This window comes from Protopterus annectens, chromosome 13.part0 (assembly GCF_019279795.1).
Source record: "Protopterus annectens isolate FY-2018-M chromosome 13.part0, PAN1.0, whole genome shotgun sequence".
NCBI lineage: Eukaryota > Metazoa > Chordata > Ceratodontiformes > Protopteridae > Protopterus > Protopterus annectens.
The window spans coordinates 956,621,255-956,638,766 of NC_056747.1; the positions used below are offsets into that span (position 1 = coordinate 956,621,255).

Consider the following 17,512-nt stretch of genomic DNA (forward strand, 5'->3'; position numbering starts at 1 on the left):
AACAAAGGGATTCTGACTGAAAAAGTTTGCAGACAGTTGCAAGTTGGGAGCTATTATTAATTCCCCAAGTGATGCTGACATCCTACAGAAAGGCCTTAATGAGACCAACGACTGGTGCCAGAATCAGGGCCTTAAGCTCAATGCCAAAAAAGTGTGTCGTCACCACTGTTGGGAAAAACCTGGTTCTCTTGAATTACCACATCGATGGTAGTCCACTGAACACAGAAGGCATTATAAGAGATCTAGGAACACAGGTTGACAGCAACCTCTCCTTTGACCACCACATAGCCACTGTGGTCAGAAAGTCCTTCTGTGTGTCACATCTCATTACTAAGGGTTTTGCATCCAGGAAGAAAGGTCCTTGTCTCCCTCTACTCTTCCCTCATTAGGCCAATCATCAAGTACAGTGCCCCATTTGGCATGTTCCTCACTAAACACCTGCAAAAACTGGGGAGGCCAATAAAGTATCTCACAAAGAGGATCCCAGGCCTTAAACATTTGTCCTATATGGACAGAATAAAACAACTCCAACTATTTATTCTCTGTCTAATATAGCCTACTTAGAGGCGATCTCTGCTTGACTTATAAAGCCATGTCTGACCCAGCTCTGTTAGAAATGCTACATCTAAAGAAATCCCAATCCCTCCACACCACATGCTCCATGGACCTCAACCTCATTACCACAATCAATAGAAGATGCTGGAGGGGGACAGGTTCATAACCCACAGACTGCCCATGATATGGAATAGACTTTTCATACATGTCAAGCAGAGCACCTCACTGGTCCTCTTCAAGAAGAATCTTGATGTGTGGATGGGAAATGGAAAATTCACCCCCGGATCACTCCAGTGGCTCTACTTGCAAAGGCACTAGGAACTAAGGTCGGGTGGCACGATGCCAGGGTAATCCTATGGGCTAGGCTTGTAAAGGCTCCAGGGCCATTAGCCTAGTGCACACCTATGAACCTATACATATATATATATATATATATATATATATATATATATATATATATATATATATACACACACACACACACACACACACACACACATACACACACACACACACACACACACACACGTATACAGATGGGAACACTTTATAATCCCGAAATTCTGAAATATCGAATTTCAGAATCCTGAGATTATAAAGCCAAAAGCTCAAAATTCCGAAACCCCAGAAGCGCGAATTTCAAAATCCTGAAGTACGAAGATGTTGAAGTAGCGCTTCTGGTGATCATCGTGTTTCACTGTTGCAGTCATCTCTGTAGGGTTCTTCCTGCTGGCAGGCAGCTCTCGGTCGGCCAGAATCCCAAAGTCTGTGTCCGGCGTCGGCTGTGTACTCACCCTCCCTGACATCAGAGCGCCAGGGGTACAAAGCTCCCAGCCGTCGCCATGTTTTCCAGTCTTTCTTGCCGCGCGGTGGAAGCAGTTCGTAAGTGCCGGTCGGCTGACTCCTGTTAATTTTGGTGCTTCATACCGAAGACATTCTTCTTTTCAAAGCTAAGTACACTGTTGGGGAAACTTTTTTCTTGCTCCAGACTGATGTCAGAAAAAGTTAATTGTATTTCATGTGGGAAGCAAATACCTCATAAGGATTTTTACTCTTACTGTATTCCTTGTCTAGGCCCTGACCACGACGTAGCTAGTTGTCGGTTTTGTGCTAGATTTAATTAACGTACTATTAAATGGAGATAGGATTTTGCCTTTCATTACTTTGGGAGGCGATTTCATTATAACATGTCGTCGGACATACTTCCGACTACCGGAGTTCATAAAAGGTGCAAGGATAAAGATAGGCCTCCGAGGTCCAAATCAGATGACAGTTTACAATCAGAGCCAGCTGCTGGTTCAACCGTCGTCAGTGAGGCGCTTTCGCAGCCCCTGTCGTCGGCCATTACAGAACCGCTTGCCGAAACAGACTCCCACGAGGAGCCAACTAGGCCTTCAAATACTCCAGGTGCAGGACCTTTGGATAATGCTCCCTCGGATGGGTCCAGAGCCGCTGTGCAGGTACCGGCTTCTGAGTGGGTTTTTAGGCCTATGCAGCTTCAGGTAAAGGCAAAGACTCCTTCTAAAACAAAGACTCAAGCCCAGGCCTCCTCTGATCCGGGACCTAAATCTCAAAAACAAATGCTTAAAATGGTGGAGGACTTGTTAACTATGATTAGGGGTTCACATCCCCCTCCTGACAAAAGGCCAAGACAAGAATTGGATTATGAATCCTCTGATCAGGCATCTATCTCTTCAGTGTCTTCCTCTGAACATGATTATACTTTCCCTCCTTATGAGGATTCTGATGCTGAGGAATCCATTCCTTCAGCTTCTCCTCCTGAGGATTATTCTTTTGGGGAAACTTTACATGACATGAGGGAACATTTTCACTGGGAAGGGCAGGAGTACTCTGAATCTAAGAGAAGGCTTAGGGATTTCCTTCTTCTTCCCCAACACAGACCCCTGGCTATTCCTCCTATTTTGGATATTGTGGATGATGTCTTTTCTGAGTCTAATTTAACTCCTGACTCCTTCCCTCTGGCCCCTGCTAAGCCTGATAGATATTACAGAGTCCCTGACTCCCACCAGTTTCTTTATAAAAATCCTACTGCTGATCCAGAAACCATTTCTCAGGGTCCTAAGGGTGTTGAGGCCACCACTGCTAAGAACCCTATTCCGTCAGATAAGGATTCTAGAGCTTTGGAGAGATGGGGCAAAAAAGTGTACACTTCTGCTACTTTATCTATTAAGGCTTTAAATTGTCAATTTCATATATTGAAATATCAGCAATACCTTTTGTCTGTTATGAAACAAAAACTGAGTACCATTTCTGCATGTGCAGACAATAAGGAATTACATGATTTGATGCATGCTACTGAGCAGGTGGGAAAACATACCTTACACTGTGGTTTTGATGCTTTGGAGGCCTCTTGCAGGGTGGCTGCCACTGGTACGGTCATTAGAAGGCATGCTTGGTTAAAGGAACAAAATTTGCCTGATCAAGTGAAAGCAAAGTTACTGGATGCTCCTGTTCAACATAATGTTTTGTTTGGGTCTAAGGCTGAAGAGGTTATAAAGAAAATGGAGGATAAGGCAAAATCCATGCAAATGGTTAAGGATTTCTTACAAGTTCAGCCTCCTAGATTTAGCAGAAATTGGCCAGCTAAAAATTGGTCCTTTCCCAGCTCGGACAGGCCTCAGAGGGGTAGATATAGGTGCCCCAGAGGGAGGGCCCAAGCACAGACCTCTTGTAGACCTAGACAGTGGAGTGCTTCCACCCCCAGGAGTGGAGAAGATAGGTCTCAACTTTACAGGAAACAGGCTCAATGACTCCCCCTGCATGGCTCCAGGAACCTCTCTCCTGGAAGCTCCTCTGGGAGGAAAACTTTCTCTTTTTCACTGAAATTGGACTTACATAACTCAAGACAAGTGGGTTCTGGATGTAGTTTTAAGATGTTACAAATTCCACTTTCACACCTTACCAAAACCAAACGGATGGCCAGACCTACCAAAACCTCAATGGGCAGAGGCATTAAAACAGGTGAGGTCCCTCATGGCTATGAGGGCCATAGAACTGGTTCCAAATTCAGGGACGGGACAAGGCTTTTTTTCAAGACTCTTTCTAGTTCCCAGAAAGCAAAATACTTGGAGACCCATCCTGGATCTGTCAGTCTTAAATACTTTCCTGGATATACCAAAGTTCAAGATGCTTACTCTGCAGCAGCTCCTGTCAATGTTGAGCAAAAATGCATGGGTGGTGACATTGGATTTAAAGGAGGCTTACCTACACATTCCTATCAGACAGGAGTGCAGAAGATACCTCAGGTTCAAGGCAGGCTTGAAACATTACCAATTATCTGCGCTGCCCTTTGGCTTGTCTACTGCGCCCAGGGTCTTTACCAAGTGCCTGGCACCAGTAGTAGCTTACTGCAGACTCAAGGGAATTCAAATTTACCCTTATCTGGACGACTGCCTTATTCAAGCAGACGGCAAGGACATTTTACTCTAGCACCCTGGAATTTTTTCAGAATCTACTCAAGTACCTGGGATTCACTGTGAAGGTAAAAAAGTCAAATATGACACCCACTCAACAGATAACTTTCCTGGGTGCTCTTTTAAACACAACAACCCATATGGTATTCCTGACATCAGAAAAACAACTACAGCTGGCTTCAACTTTCAAAAGCCTGGCGTTAATGTCTCAGCTAACTGTAAGGAAATTCCTGCAGGCTTTGGGTTACATGGCTTCCCACATCCTACTCATACCATATGCAAGACTGCATATGAGGAAGATACAATGGTACCTAAAAAGTGTATGGTCCCAGCATTGTCACAGTCTGGAAACAGTGATTGCTGTCTTGCCTTGCCTGCAAAAGAAGGAATTCCATTGGTGGGCCATGGCGTGTCTTCAAAACAAAGGGAAAGCCTTCAGTCTACCTCCAGCCTACCAAGGGATAACCACGGACACCTCGGATTATGCATGGGGAGCCCACTTTCAGGGGAAAGGCCTGCAAGGTTTTTGGACAGAGGATCAGAAGCATCTAAATATCAATTTAAAAGAGATGTTAGCTGTGCAGAATGCCCCCTTGGCTTTCAGGGATCTTTTACAGCCAAGGCAGCTACTGATACGGACAGACAACACCACAGTTATGTGGTACATAAACAAGCAAGGGGGTTCACACTCCTACCCCCTTTGCAGACTAGCCATGACTCTATGGAACACAGCACTAGCTTGCAAAGTGGACCTACAAGCTCACTTTCTGCCAGGGAAACAAAACACTCTGGCAGACAGCCTGAGCAGGAACCTGTCAGACCCACACGAGTGGATGCTAGACACCCAAATATTCAAGCTGATTACAGAAGCCTGGGGCTGCCCGGACATGGATCTATTTGCATCTCCCCATAACTACCAGTGACAGACTTTTTGCACAAGGACATATCACAAGCTAGCATGGAAAGTGGATGCTCTCTCAGTTGGAGGAACCTCTCTGGGTATGCCTTTCCACCACTACCTCTTCTACCAAGGGTGTTATTAAAAATAAAACAGGACAAACCAAAGCTGATCTTACTAGCCCCGAATTGGCCTCAACAATTTTGGTACTCAACACTGATAAAGCTATCCCAGGAACCTCCTTGGATTCTACCTCAGATTCCAAATCTTTTGTCTCAACATCAGGGCCAGGTCCTGCACTCTCATATCAAAACTCTCAGCCTGGCAGCCTGGTGTATTCAGGGCCTATGATTAATCCTACCCTTTCCATACAGGTCATGGATGTTATCTTAGAAGCCAGAAGGCCTAGCACTAGAAAATCTTATGAAGGTAAAAGGAAGAGATTTTGCACCTGGATGCATGCTCAGGAATCAGATCCTCACATTCCAAATATTCCATTGATTCTACATTACAAAACAGATATGTTGCATAAGGGTTTATCTTTTTCCGCCATAAAAATACATGCCTCAGCTATCTGTGCACATTATAATACAGACCCTCCAATTTTTTCACATCCACTTCTGAAACAATATCTCAGAGGAGCAAAGAATTTAAGGCCCCCTAGGACACCACCCATTCCTGCATGGGACCTCAATTATGTCATGGAAAAACTTACTCTGCCTCCTTTTGAGCCTGCTTATATGGTGATATAAAGTATTTATCATGGAAGACTGTTATCCTACTGGCTTTAACTTCAGCCAGGAGAGTCTCGGAGTTACAAGCGCTCATGGCTGTGGAACCTTACATTGTTTTTCATCAAGACAGGGTTTCTTTGAGGACTAACCCTACTTTCATGCCTAAAGTGGTTTCTAAAGTGGCTTTAAACCAAACTATTCACCTGCCAACTTTTTTCCCTAATCCACAAAATAAGGGGGAGAGGATCTTGCATTCTTTGGACGTGAACAGGTAGCTTCGCTTTTACATGGACAGAACCAAGGATATCAGGAAAACAGAACAACTGTTTGTTTCTTATGCAGCAAATTCCCAAGGCAAAGCTATTTCAAAACAGACCATTTCTAAATGGATTGCTCATGGAATCAGATTTTGTTACTCTCATCATGGAAAGCAAATCCCAAGAAAAATTAGGACTCACTCTACCAGAGCTGCTGCTACTTCAGCTGCCTTTTTCAGGGGAGTACCTACCAAAGATATTTTGGAAGCTGCAACTTGGAGTTCAGTGCATACTTTCTCTAAGCACTATAATCTCCCTCTTTATTCTAGGTCTAGGGCAGGCTTTGCTTCTGCAGTCTTGCAAGGCCTTCTAGCCGCCCCTTCTACTCAATAACCACCACTCTTTATCTCAGCTTTGGGATTCAACCCTACAGTGATGACTGCAACAGTGAAACATGATGAACATAGTACAGTTGTGTACACTTACCATAAATGTAGATGTTTGAGTGTCTTCATTGTTGCAGTCTGGGTTACCCACCCTCCTGTCCTCTCTTATACTTTTATTGGTATGATTCCCTACTTCACCCTTCTTCTGAGGTGTATTTGCTACAGGGTATGGGGTTTGCTGTATGTTACATTTTTGTTTTACTTTTAGCCTTCACTTTTGGGCACCTGACATCTGGGGCAAGAAAAACTGGAGAACATGGCGTCGGCTGGGAGCTTTGTACCCTTGGCGCTCTGACGTCAGGGAGGGTGAGTACACAGCCGTTGCCGGAGCCAGACTTTGGGATTCTGGCCGACCGAGGGTTGCCTGCCGGCAGAAAGAACCCTACAGTGATGACTGCAACAGTGAAGACACTCGAACATCTACATTTATGGTAAGCGTACACAACTGTACTTTGCGCTGTGTGAAAGGATAGCTGGAAGTTCAGGTAAGTATTTATGTTGAAAGGTTTTGGTTAGGAGCTTTAGTGTGTGTCTCTGTGTTTTGTTACTGTGACGTGTGTGTGCAAGGGGTAGCTTGTATGGTAGTGTTTTCATGTGTTTGTGTAGTGCTTCCTTGGAGTTAGTATATTTAAGTAGGGGGATTGTGGGGGGGGGGGCACAGCATTTAGTGTAGGTTTGTGTTTGGGGGGGGGAGGTGTGTGTGTATGTGTGTGTGGTGTAGGGTTAGTGTAGGAGCTGCGATTTTGAAATTTGCGCTTCTGGGGTTTTGGGATTTTAAGGTTTTGGCTTTATGATCTCAAGATTCTGAAATTCGATATTTCAGGATTATAAAGTGAACCTATATCTATCTATATATATATATATATATATATATATATATATATATATATATATATATATATATATATATACACACACACATATACATATTTTATATATGTATGTGTATCTCTCTCCATAGATATATGTATATATATATATATGTATATATATATATATATATATATATATATATATATATATAAAACATACACACACACACACACACACAGACATAGACATATATATATATATATATGTACACACACACATACATATATAAAATATGTATATATGTGTGTGTGTGTATTTATATCTGTACATATATATATATATATATATCTATATATCTATATATACATATACAATATATATATATATATACATATACAATATATATATATATATATACATACATATACAATATATATATATATATTTATATTCTATATATGTGTGTTTGTGTGTGTGTGTATACGTAGAGAGAAAAAAAAGGAAAAAGATTACCAACAATGGAGTGAAAAAACTACACCAAGTGTACAGAAAGAAATACTAACTATATTTAAGTAGTACACACAGTACGGAAAACAGAAAGTATACAGCAAAGAATGCTTTTTTTTTGTTTAAATACACTACAGAACAATAAAGGGATAAAGAAGCTAGAAAAAGAAAAAAAATGCTAGAAAAAGATAAATTTAATCTTAATCTGCTTATCTGCTCAAGAGCTAAGGTGAAACGCATCTTGCGTGCAAGGCGGCAAACGAGATCTGGGGTACCTAAGCTGGTGCACTATGGGTAAGGGAGAAGCTCGAGAGTTTTAGATTGCCACAAGCTTTAGCAACAGCAGAGTAGGATCCGAGGGACTGGATCTGAACCAATCAGTTGAGGAAAGAATGAAAATTAACAACCTTTTTCCTGTGCCTACCCCAACACCCTAGTAAATCTGTTGTGAAGATGTGGGGTAGGAGTTTTGAAGGTTCAATTTGAAGCCCAAGTGGGAAAGGAGGGATATGACTTTGTCTAAGGACTCCAAGCACCTGTATATACAGAATCTGCACAAATCAGCAAGTTGTCTAAATAAGGAAAACTGTGGATGAAAACGGTTCTGCAGTAGGCAACCACTGGGACCAGACTGTAAACACCTGAAGTGCACAGATAGCCCAAAAGATACCTCAGAAAATAGATATGTAAGCCAGGCACAGCAAATCTCTAAAATTTCTTAAATTTGGTCTAAAACTGTGAGATGTAGGAATATCATAAGCATGTTTCAGTTTTCAAAAACCTGGTCTGAAAGCAACACTTGGACCGACAGTAAGGTAAGTATTTTGAATTTTTACAAAGGTGGTTAGAAAGGACAACTCTAGGACGGGTCTCCAGGAGTGCTCTTTTTTTAGTACCAAAAATATTCTGGAGTGAAATCCTTTGTGTATTGCAAGCACTGTTTGTATGACATTTACACTGATTGCTGGCCACACACTGGATTTTTACTGTTTCCATGACCCCTGTTTCTACCATGTGATGGATCATTGGAGGAAACAGGCTCCGTCTTGTGTCATGAGTGTGGGGGGGGGGGGGGAATACTGCTGAAAGGATGGTAAGTCTATTCACTGCCAAGAGTACCCTCTCCAAATTATTCTCAGAATCCATTTGTCTGAGACTATTTGCAGCCAGGACGAACAGAAGAAATCACACTGTGGGTTCTATCTGTGAGCCAGTTTGCAAACCACCTAGTGATATGGGAGTTGATGCCTAGCTTAGTGAGTTTTTCTATAATTCCTGAGTGGGGAATGGTATCAAAGGCCTTGGCCAGATCAAGATAGGCTGTATGAACCACCTTGCCTTCCATCCACAGCTCTGGTGACTGACTCAAAGAAGTCAGCCAAGTTGAGCAGGCATGATCTACCCTTCACAAAACCAAACTGTGTAGGATCCAGAGTTTAGAGATTCCCTATATCCTTGTTTTTTTGGTCCATGATGATGTGTTCCATAGCTTTGCATATCCGGCTCGTCATGCTAACTGGGTGATAGCTCCCAGGGTCTGTAGTCCCCCCTCCCTTGTGGAGAGGGATGACTGAAGCAGTGCACCATTCGGTAGGGACAAAGGCTGAGGTGAGGCTGTGATTGAATAGGGCACACAGGTGAGGTGCCAGTTCACTCTGTAGTTCATGTAGAACACAGCCGGGGATATTGTTATGTCCCATAGAAGCTGTATTCCTGGCCGTGGACAGTGCTGTTTTAGCCTGCAGTAGTAATACTGGGTGTCTGGCAATCTACTGGTATTGTGATTGGTCTTTGGGGGGGCGGGGGGGTAAAGTTGGCACATTGAATCTGTCAGCCAGTATATTGGCAATATCTGTTGGCTTGGTGTAGGAGGTACCATTGTGCAGTAGCTCAGAGCAAATCTGAGTATTGCTTTGGAGATTCTTTGCATGACTATAGAAGGCCTTATGGTTGTCTTTACTATCTGCTGCAATTCTGATTCTGTATCTGAAGTAGGAACTTCATTTGTCAGCAACCTTTGGGATACGGATCCGATCTCGGATCCGAGCCGGCAACTTTTACCACAGCATAGATCCGAGCTCCTAGCTCCTCCCTTTACCCATAATCCCCTGCCAACCCTAACTGACCCCAGATCTAGTTTGCCGAGCTTCAAGCCAACAAGCTGGATTTTGAGCTCCTGGTATTTGGAAGTTTTTTTTTGTGGAAAAAAGCTAAGAAATTTTGTATTATCTTGTGTGATTGAGTGAGTTTGTGTAGGTTCCCTCTTAAATATCTATTTTTGTTAAAAAAACATTTTCCTCCCTACCCTCGCTGTTTCGTAGTGTGTGTTTGTGGTGTGTTAGGGGCCTAGTGAGTGTGGTTTACGTTCGATATGTCGGAGGCCCCTAAAGCCATCTTTTCAAAATGTACTGAGTGTGGCCATAAGCTCTCACCGGCAGATGGCCACACCCGGTGCGTTAGGTGCCTTGGGGTTGAACATCTTTCTTCGGGATGCACGATTTGTGCAGCGTTCAACCCCAGGGCACCTAAGGACCGGAGTTCGAAGCTGATTCTGGTGGGCCTTTTGCCCCCGGACTCTGCTCCGACCTCCAGTTCTTCGGTGGCCGCTACCCAGTCATCGGTAGCGACCACCCCTGCCTCCCTTCCTCTAGTCAGGACTCAACCTCCCGTTTTGGCTCCAGAGGATAGGGAGGTCGGAAAAACCAAAAGGAAGGAGAAGCACCATAAGCGGCAGGCCGAGGACTCTTCCTGGGCCCCGCCCGCCAAGCGGGCTTCTCCATCCAGGGTTTCTGGATCGCCTTCTCCTTGGCTCCGGTCCCCTTGTTTTTCACTGGACCCTGGGGAGGAGGCAACCCGGTCCCCGTCGAGGTCATCGAGGCGTCACTCTAGGTCTGCCTCGGTGGCCTCTTCGAGGTCTACATTTAGTATGTCAGATGCAGACATGGACCAGATGATGAGGAGGTTCATCCAGGCCCAGCTGCAGATGGGAGTGCTCTTGCCTCCCCCCCCCCCCTCCGGAGGGGAGCTCGACCCCTTTTTTGCCCCAATCGCTCCTTCTCCGTCCCGCTTCCCGGGTTCGGAGCACTCAGAGCCGAGCCGCGTCGGATCCGGGGGTGTGTGGGAGCCGACAGTACTAGTTACTTCGGCTCCGACTGGTCCCTCGAGTTTGTCGGATCCGACTTCTCGGAGCCATGGGCGGAGCTTCGGATCTGAGGGAGTTTGTGTGACTTCGGCTCCGTCCCTGTCGGAGCACACAGGTCCTTCGGATCCGAGGGTCTCGGCCCCGGATCCGGTCCCCGCTTCGGATCCGATTGGGAGCCAACTCTCGGAGCCGATTGAGAGTAGCTCCCCCTCGGCTTTCACGGTGGTGGAAAGGGCACTGTTGAGTGTATCCGGACTCCCGGTCCTGGCTTCGGCTCCTCCCTGCACTCCCTCTCAGCTGGTCCAGGCTCCCATCACCTGGCCTTCAGGACAGCCTGCTTCGACGTCTCTGGGTGTTCCTGTGGAACGTGATATTGCTGGTGAGTCTTCCTCGGACAGCCCCCCGAAGAGGTCCCTCACAAAGCCAAGTGTAAGAGGAGGCACATGGACTCCCCTGAGTCCCTTACCGAAGATACGGACTTAGATGAAGGGGAAGGGTCCCCAAGGTCATCCCCCGAGGATGTCTCCTTTGGAGACATCATGGCGATGCTCAGGATTAGGGGGGGTGGTCTGCTCCAAAGGCTTCCTCCGATGAGTCCGTATTCCTAGAGGCGTTCGAAGCAGGGCCATCTACCTCTTGGGTGTCCCCTCCCCCCGATCCCCTGGTGGACCTTATTGCCACCAGGGCTTGGAAGGAGCCGGACACTGTGGAGCCTATCCCCAAGCACCCGGACAGGATCCCAAGTCCCCCTGCTGAGAGAACCCACTGGAGCAGAGGTCCCCCTGTGGATGCCATGTTGGTGGCGGCGGCCACTAAGAGAGAGCTGGCTCAGGAGAGCTCTGCAGTCCACCCTCCGAGTAAGGACTCTCGAGCGATGGACCGCCTGGGGAAGCAGGTCTTTAGTTCAGCGACCTTCTCCATGAGAGCGCTGAACTATATGGCACACGTCATCAGGATGCAGCGGGATCTAATAAAAGAATACGCTGCATCCCCCCCAGAGTCCATGTTGGAAGGAGACAAGCATCTGTACTCCTCCCGAATGTCTACTCTACGCTCAGATGTTCTTCATCTCACATTGCTGCAGTCCTAACAATTGGGTAGTCCGCTGTCCTCGGTCGGCCCGAATATCAAAGTATAAGGCTGACGTCGGTCAGGGCGCATTTGACTGACGTCAGTACGTCAGGGTACAAATGCGCATGACCGGCGTCATATCCTCAGTCTTTTTTGCCGCATGGTCCGATGCAGAAGCAGTATTGCAAGTGCCGGTTGGCGTTCTGAGATTTTTCAATTTAGAAGTTTCAGACCGGATTCAAAGTTGGCTAAGTACCCCGTTGGGGAATATTTTGTTTTTTTCTTGCCTCAGTCATTTACCGGATGTCAGAAAAAGTTAATAATTGCATTTCTTGTGGGAAACAGATACCGCATAAAGATTATCATACTTTGTGTATTCCTTGCTTAGGGCCTGAGCACGACGTTGTTGGCTGTTGCTCTTGTGCTAGATTTAATAAACGCACTATAAAGAGGCGGTTGGATTGTGCGAGGTTAGTCTTTGGGAAGCGGTGTAACTATAAAATGCCGTCGGATGCTCCGACGCCCGCTTCTTCAAAGAAGCGCAAGGACAAGGCAGTTAAGCCTAGGCTTGAAGAACCGTCTGTCCCTGACGCCAGTTCTTTAGAGGTGTCGGTGGAGCCGGTGGCTCCACCAGAGGTTTCTTTGTGTTCACAGGGGGAGACCTTGTTATTACAAGATGTGGCCTCTCAAGAGACTAGTCAGGCAGAGGGGGCTTCTCATATTACTATACTCCCCTCCCTTCCTAAGGTGGCTAAGCCCTCTCCTTCTGTTTCCAAGACTTCCCTCAGGGGCAGGCCAGGTTTAGCTTCAGTTAGTGTTACCTCTAGCTCTTCAGGTACTGTGCCCAAGAAGCATATGCTTAAAATGGCAGAAGATTTGATTACTTTGATTAGGGGTTCTATGCCCCCTCCTCATAAGCGGCCTAGGGTGGAACCTGAGCTGGGGGGTTTTGAGCAGGCTTCAGATGTTTCAGAGTCTTCGGCTGAAGACTTGCAGGAGTACTCTCCTTATTCTGATTCTGATGTGGATGATTCTACTCCTTCTGCTACTCCCCCTGAGGATTTTTCTTTTTCGGAAACTCTTCATTCCATGAGGGAGCATTTTAAGTGGGAAGGTCAGGACTTCTCTGATTCCAGAAAAAGGCTTAGGGAATTTCTGTTGTTACCCCAGCATAGGCCTTTGGCTATACCTCCTGTTTTGACTGTTGTGGAAGATGTTTTTATGGAAGCTTCTCTTAATCCTGATTCCTTGCCTCCTGCTCCTGTTAAGCCGGATAGGTATTACAGGGTGCCTGAAGCTCATAAGTATCTTTTTAAGAGTCCTAGGGCAGACCCGGAAACTGTTAGCCATGGGCCTAATGGTGTTAAGGCTTCTGTTGTTAAGAATCCGGTTCCTGCAGACAAGGGGGCTAGGGCCTTGGATAGATGGGGCAAGAAAGTCTATACTTCTTCCACTCTTGCTATGAGGGCTCTGAATTGCCAGTTTCACATGTTGAAATACCAAAATTATCTCCTTTCACAATTGAAATCTAAGGTTGATGCTCTGGCAGTAGGTATTGATTGTAAGGAGTTGCAAGATTTAGTGCACGTTTCTGAACAGGTGGGTAAGCATTCTTTGCAATGTGGTTTTGATGCTGTACAGGCCTCGTCTAGGGTGGCTGCCACTGGGTCAGTTCTTCGCCGGCACGCCTGGCTGAGGGATCAGAATTTGTCTGAACATGTTAAAACAAGGATTTTAGATGCTCCTTTACAATCTGACGTATTGTTTGGTCCTCCTGTTGAGACAGTTTTAAAGAAAATGGAGGACAAAGCCAAGTCTATGCAGACTGTTAAAGATTTTTTGCAAGTCCAGCCTCCAAAGTTTAGTAGAAATTGGCCTACTAAGGGGTGGACGTATCCTTCTTATGATTCCCAGTCTAGGGGTAGATCTAGACGTGGTAAGGGCAGAGCTCAGGGCTCTTTCAGGCCTAGAACAGGGAGTTCTCCTGCACAGGCTTCGGGTGAGGGCAGGGGTCAGTCCTTTCGTAAGCAGACCCAATGACCTACCTTTTCAGCTGCCAGAGCCTGCTCGTCTGGCAGCACCTTTGGGGGGACGGTTGCCACTTTTCAAAGAAAATTGGTGTTTAATTACCCAAGACAGATGGGTATTGGATATCATACACCACGGCTACAGGTTTTATTTCCATACCTTGCCTCCTTTCACAGGCATGCCAGACGTTCCTCCTCAACAAAGAATAGAGGCTCACAAGCAGGTTTCTCTGTTGCTCCGACTAGGGGCCATACAGCCGGTCCCTCTGCCAGAAGTGGGCCTAGGATTTTATTCTCGCCTGTTCCTAGTACCAAAGAAGGGGAACACATGGAGACCAATTTTGGATTTATCTATCCTCAACACTTATCTGGACATTCCCAAGTTCAAAATGTTGACGTTGCAGCAGCTTTTACCTCTGCTGGGCAAAGTTCATTGGATGGTTACTTTGGATCTCAAGGAGGCTTACCTTCCTGTTCCTATCAGACTAGGTTGCAGAAAGTATCTGCGTTTTCGAGCTGGGACTTCTCACTATCAGTTCTCTGCATTGCCCTTTGGCTTATCTACTGCGCCCAGAGTGTTCACGAAAATTCTGGCTCCAGTGATAGCTTTCTTCAGACTAAAAGGAATACAGATCTATCCTTATTTGGACGACTGCCTAATTCTGGCTCAAGGAAGAGAAGAGCTCCTTCATCATTTGGAATTTGTGATAGCAGTGCTAAGATGCCTAGGGTATTCTGTGAACGAAATAAAGTCCAGTCTAGTACCCTCTCAAGACATGTGCTTTCTGGGTGTGAGACTGAATACAGCATCCCAGATGGCCTTTTAACCCCGGACAAACAAAAGAGTCTATCCCTTTACTTCCATCAACTATCTCATCAGTCCGGGCTGACTGCAAGGACAGTCCTTCAAGCCTTAGGGTTCATGGCATCTTGTATTCTGGTGCTTCCCAATGCCAAACTGCATATGAGGAAGCTACAATGGTATCTCAAAAATGTATGGACACAGCACTGCCAGGATCTGGACACTGTCATTCAAATAATACCTTGCATTCAAAAGGAATTTTTGTGGTGGGCTCAGGAATGTCACCTAAACAAGGGACTCTCTGTGACCCGGCCAGAGGCGAGTCAGATTTTGACGACAGATGCCTCAGACAAAGCTTGGGGAGCTCATCTCAATGGAAAATGGATACAAAACAAGTGGCCTGTCAGACTACAACATCTACATATCAGCATGAAGGAGATGTTAGCAGTCCAGTTTGCATTAATTGCTTTCAAGGAATTACTTCTTCCAGGGCAGGTGTTGATTCTAACAGACAACACAACTGTCATGTGGTACATCAACAAGCAAGGGGGAACGCATTCTTATCCTCTATGCAGGCAAGCAATGATTTTGTGGGAGACTGCTCTCAGTTTACAGCTTAATCTTCAGGCAAGGTTTCTGCCAGGAGCACAGAACTCCTTAGCAGATGTGTTGAGCAGACGAATTATGGATCCCCACGAGTGGAAATTGGATCCTCATGTATTTCAGCAATTGACAGTGTCATGGGGAACTCCAGACATAGATCTGTTCGCTTCTCCACTATACCATCAGCTGCCAAAGTTTTGCACAAAAAGGTTTCATCCCACAGCTTGGAGAGTGGATGCTCTTTCCTTCAATTGGAGCAATCTTCATGTGTATGCCTTTCCACCTCTGCCTCTCCTCCTAAAGGTACTTCTGAAAGTCAGACAGGACAAGCCAAGGATGATCTTAATAGCTCCGGATTGGCCTCGACAACACTGGTACCCATTACTGAGAAGTCTGGTATGGAAGCCTCCATGGCCTTTGCCTTCGATTCCACACCTGTTGTCGCAGGAGGACAGCCATTTGCTAAATGTCAAGCTTCACTCTCTGCACCTCACAGCCTGGCATATTCTGTTTTGAACCATAGTGGGCCTCCACTTCCTCAGCAAGTTTTGAATGTTATCTTGGAAGCTAGGAGGCCTAGTACAAGGAAAGTGTACGCAGACAAATGGAAGAGATTTTTGTTTTGGAGTGCAGCAACAGATTTTGATGTTTCTGAGCCTAATTTGTGTGTGGCTCTTCAATATCTTACTGAGTTACTAGACAAAGGTTTGTCTTTCTCTTCTATTACAGTTCATGCTGCAGCAATTTCAGCTCACTATGATTGCAACCCACCATTGTTTTCTCATCCTTTGTTCAAGCAATTTCTTAGAGGGGCAAAGAATATAAGACCCCCACGAAGAGCTCCTACTCCTGCTTGGGATCTCAATTTTGTGTTGGAGAAACTCACTCTACAACCTTTTGAGCCTGCTGCTACTGCTGACTTGAAGTATTTATCATGGAAGACTGCTTTTTTGTTGGCCATTACCACTGCAAGACGGGTTTCTGAATTACAGGCCCTTATGGCAGTTGAGCCTTTCTTGATTTTCCATAAGGATAGGGTATCATTACGTACTAATCCTTCCTTTATGCCTAAGGTGGTTTCTAGTGGGGCTTTGAACCAAACTATTCATTTGCCTACGTTTTATGCAAATCCCCAAAATAAAGGGGAAAAGATTTTGCACACTTTAGATGTCCACAGGCAGTTGCGTTATTATTTGGACAGAACTAAAGGTTTCAGGCAGTCTCAGCAGTTGTTTGTTTCTTTTGCTTTGAGTTCTCAGGGCAAGCCTGTTTCAAAACAAACTATTTCTAAGTGGATTGGGTTTTGCATTGCTTTCTGTTATTCCCATCATGGCAAGGAGATTCCAGCTGGGATTAGGCCTCATTCCACTAGGGCTACTGCCACTTCAACAGCTTTTTGAGGGAGTGGCAACCAAGGATATTTTGGAGGCAGCTACTTGGAGTTCTGTACATACTTTCTCTAAGCATTATCACCTGCCACTTTACTCTAAGTCTAGGGCTGGTTTTGCCACTGCTGTTTTGCAGGGCATTTTGGCAGCTCCTGCTTCCTTGTAGTTAGCCATCCTCCCTTATCTCTGCTTTGGGATTCTACCCAATTGTTAGGACTGCAGCAATGTGAGATGAAGAACATAGTACAGTTTTGTACCTACCATAAATGTAGATGTTCAAGATCCACATTGCTGCAGTCCAATTTACCCTCCCTCCTTCCCTCTGTTGTTAGAGGTGGTTGTGTGGGTTGGGTTGTACATTTTGTGTATATTGTATATATTGTACTATAGTTAGTGCAAGGGTGGTTGGTTGGTTGTTTGCTGTCTTTTGGTTTTGACCTTTCTTTTTAGGGTCTTCTGACATCTGGGGCAAGAAAAGACTGAGGATATGACGCCGGTCATGCGCATTTGTACCCTGACGTACTGACGTCAGTCAAATGCGCCCTGACCGACGTCAGCCTTATACTTTGATATTCGGGCCGACCGAGGACAGCGGACTACCCAATTGTTAGGACTGCAGCAATGTGGATCTTCGAACATCTACATTTATGGTAGGTACAAAACTGTACTTTTCTAATACCTCTATGAGGCTCTTGTCACACGCCACTGAAGGAGCCGCTAGAGCCGGCGGAGCCCCCTGGTAATCAGGCATCAGGCCTGGCTCCGACACTGTGACTTCTCGGAATCCTTTAAGGCATCATTCGCAAATGCCCCCTTTGATGGTTCTGCACTTTTT

General features: G+C 45.6%; 1 protein-coding gene across 4 annotated transcripts in view; it reads left to right on the forward strand.

The window, feature by feature from the left end:
• The window catches only part of LOC122787814 (signal transducer and activator of transcription 5B-like), a 2,227,565-nt gene that overhangs the window by 1,416,285 nt on the left and 793,768 nt on the right, over positions 1-17,512 (forward strand). The window lies entirely within an intron of this gene.